The sequence below is a fragment of the Aplysia californica genome, unplaced genomic scaffold (genome assembly GCF_000002075.1).
Source record: "Aplysia californica isolate F4 #8 unplaced genomic scaffold, AplCal3.0 scaffold00534, whole genome shotgun sequence".
NCBI classification, from domain to species: domain Eukaryota; kingdom Metazoa; phylum Mollusca; class Gastropoda; order Aplysiida; family Aplysiidae; genus Aplysia; species Aplysia californica.
In genome coordinates this window covers 1,342-4,329 of record NW_004797804.1, presented here as the reverse complement: position 1 = coordinate 4,329, position 2,988 = coordinate 1,342, and the positions used below count along the sequence as shown (strand labels likewise).

General features: G+C 38.3%; 1 protein-coding gene across 3 annotated transcripts in view; it reads right to left on the bottom strand.

Moving 5' to 3' along the window:
- The window catches only part of LOC101849873 (spartin), a 41,483-nt gene extending 39,705 nt beyond the window's left edge, over positions 1–1,778 (bottom strand). For 2 of the 3 annotated variants that reach the window (XM_005106448.3, XM_005106447.3), the window contains exon 1: positions 1,676–1,778. The gene's annotated coding sequence lies outside the window, so the exon portion shown is untranslated. Of the gene's footprint in view, positions 1–1,575; positions 1,596–1,675 lie in introns of those variants that run through there. The other variant, XM_035971908.1, reaches the window with a different exon arrangement.
- Between the last annotated feature and the right edge of the window lie 1,210 nt (positions 1,779–2,988).

Here is a 2,988-nt window from a genome sequence, read left to right as displayed (position 1 = left end):
CATATTATTATTGTTCGCTTATAATACTAATAATATGGCATTTATATCTTTTATCTCACAAATCCGTGTTTCAATCATTGGTCCATGCGCTTTATATAATATTCATGAAGAACATGTTCCGCGGAATTTACAAATCGGCGAAATCTTAAGACTGCGCGTTTTAACGATCGTATAATTGAGCGACAATGCTTAAGATTGCTCTGCACATTCTAACGATCGCATAATTTATTCTTTTACTCACATCAAGGAACATTCACGTATATTTTCAAAAGTGCAAAAATATGAAAATTAAAATTAGATATGAAACTGAAGAGCACAAGAATGATACAATTATATAATCGTTAAAATTATGCGCCCACAATCTTAAGATTGCCACGCAATTATATGATCGTTAAAACGTGCAGCGCAATCTTAAGATCGGTAAATTGCGCGGAACACATAGGCCTACACAGATATCATACGTATGCCCAAACAATAATTAATTATGCAGTTCTACATTTACCGGTACTAAATAAATAACAGATAGTAGATTAATCAAGCAAAATATTGCATACACTCTACTAGATCTAGATCTAGATCTAGTAAGGAAAAATTGAGACTCATGTCAATTTCAAAAACGCCTTAATTACCAAAAAAAATTACAGTGGAATGAGGACCGAAAAACGTGTTGACTTTGAGCAAGGTTAAACTTTATCCAATACTTGCCATTGAAAATTGAAGATGACGTAGAGCTACAAAATTACAAAGTAATAACAAGATGTTAGATAAGCTCAATTTCAGTCAGTGAGTATAATTCTGAAGTTGTCACCAAAACAAGAGATATGAGTGAACAAAGTAATTGGAGTGGAGGTGTGTACACCTGCACTAGCTCAGGGTTTAAATATCTCTTCTTAAATGAATTCATCTTGGGATTTAATTTAGCCACAAATTGTTGACTTTACAAAAGGTTAACACTCAAGCGGTTGAACAGTTGACTGTACATGTATCAGAAACACAATTACTTAAACAAAGAAGGTAAGAAACTTTACCATAGAAGTGTTGATTGTAAACAAGAGTTGCCTTTATCAGGATTCCACTGTATCTGTTATTACTGATCAATATGCTTAAAACAAAAAGTGAAATTAGTTATCATCAACAAAGTTTACAAAGGCAGTAGTGTTCATCAATATGTCAAAAATAGTTTTAAAACAAGGGCATCAGTTCTGCTGAGCCGTCTTCCAAATATGGGTCCTGTTTCAACTAGATTCTAATTCCTGCCTGTCTCTCTTCCTTCACCTCCATTTTTTTCCCTGAGTAAAGCCTTGTGCCTCTTCAATGCTGCAATACTTCGAAAATATTTTCCACATTCCTTGTGACCTTTGCACACTATGCAGCCTTTCTTGACCAAGGCTACCCTTTTTTTTCTTTCTTTTTTTTTTTCACCTCACAAAAGTGTAATACAGTATTACATTGGTTCTTGGGGGCCCCTTTCCAGGTGTAAGATTATACATACATGTACATGTATTTGAACAGATTTGAACAGCCCCATAGCGCCTGGCAATTTTTTTAGGGTCTAGATCTAGATCTAGAATCTACCTTTATCTTTCTTCCACTAGATTCTACGTTCGCCTCACTCATGTTCACGGTGACAGAGATCCAATATAATCTATAGAATCCAATACGAAAGAAAACTTACAGTGGCTGGTCTAACTGGTCACTCAAACTGAGTCAAACTGCCCACTGTCCAGGTTTTGGCACGCATTCAATGAATAATAATGAAATGAAACAAAATAACTTATAATATTATAGTGATGGGCGGGTATCGATACAATAAATATTTGGGTACTCTCTCTCCCCCTCTCCCTCCCTCTCCCTCCCTCTCTCCCTCTCTCTCTCTCTCTCTCTCTCTCTCTCTCTCTCTCTCTCTCTCTCTCTCCTTTACAAATAATTTTTGTTTGAGTCTCAGCTAATTAGCGGAAACCCGTCTAGACACGATTACCTAAATACTTTGAAGATTAGGCCCTTAAGTTGTATTTTTGTCGTTACTCTTTACCCTGTTACTAATAGCATTAAATAGGTATCAAGGTATCGGTATTGATACCTTGAAAAAGTACTAGGTATCAACATCGATACCTAAATTGTGGTATCGGCCCATCACTAGCTTATAACTGCTAACTGCTGGCTGTTTCCGAGAAAACGGCCTTCCTATCCATGGCATGCGCATGCGTGGTCCATGGGTGTAGGCAGAGAGTTTACAGTAATACTAGAGAGACGGCACTTCGCCCGGATGCGCGTATCTGGGTCACCAGCTGATCGTGGAGAAACGCGCGGTAAACAAAACAAACTGCGTCCATTGTTCAAGGCATTTTCGTTGATCGCAGACAAGCATGGTCCCGGTTAGCACGAAGTGTCAATGGTGTTCCGCTATAAACTGTACCTATTAAAATAAAAATCTGAGTTTCTTTCGATTTCCAAAGAATGACGAATATTATTTTTTTGATGAATAGAAAAATATAGATGGGAGATGGAAGGCGTAAGGGATCCTATTAAACTCTTTAATTGGTAGATGTATCATTATTGCTTCATGTGCTTTTCCGTGATCTGAAAGTGTGAGAATTCAATATTTTATATTTGTGTGTGTGTGTGTGTGTGTGTGTGTGTGTGTGTGTGTGTGTGTGTGTGAGAGAGAGAGAGAGAGAGAGAGAGAGAGAGAGAGAGAGAGAGAGAGAGAGAAACAGATTGACAAACAGACAGATAGACAGAGTGAGGGAGGGAGAGAATGAGAGACAGAGAGAGAGAGAGAAAAAGACAGAGAGAGAGACAGACCGACAGATAGATGAGGGGGAGAAAGAGAGACAAAGAGAGAGAGAGAGAGAGAGAGAAAGAGAGACAGAGAGAGAGACAGACCGACAGATAGATGAGGGGGAGAAAGAGAGACAAAGAGAGAGAGAGAGAGAAAGAGAGACAGAGAGAGAGACAGACCGACAGATAGATGAGGGGGAGAAAGAG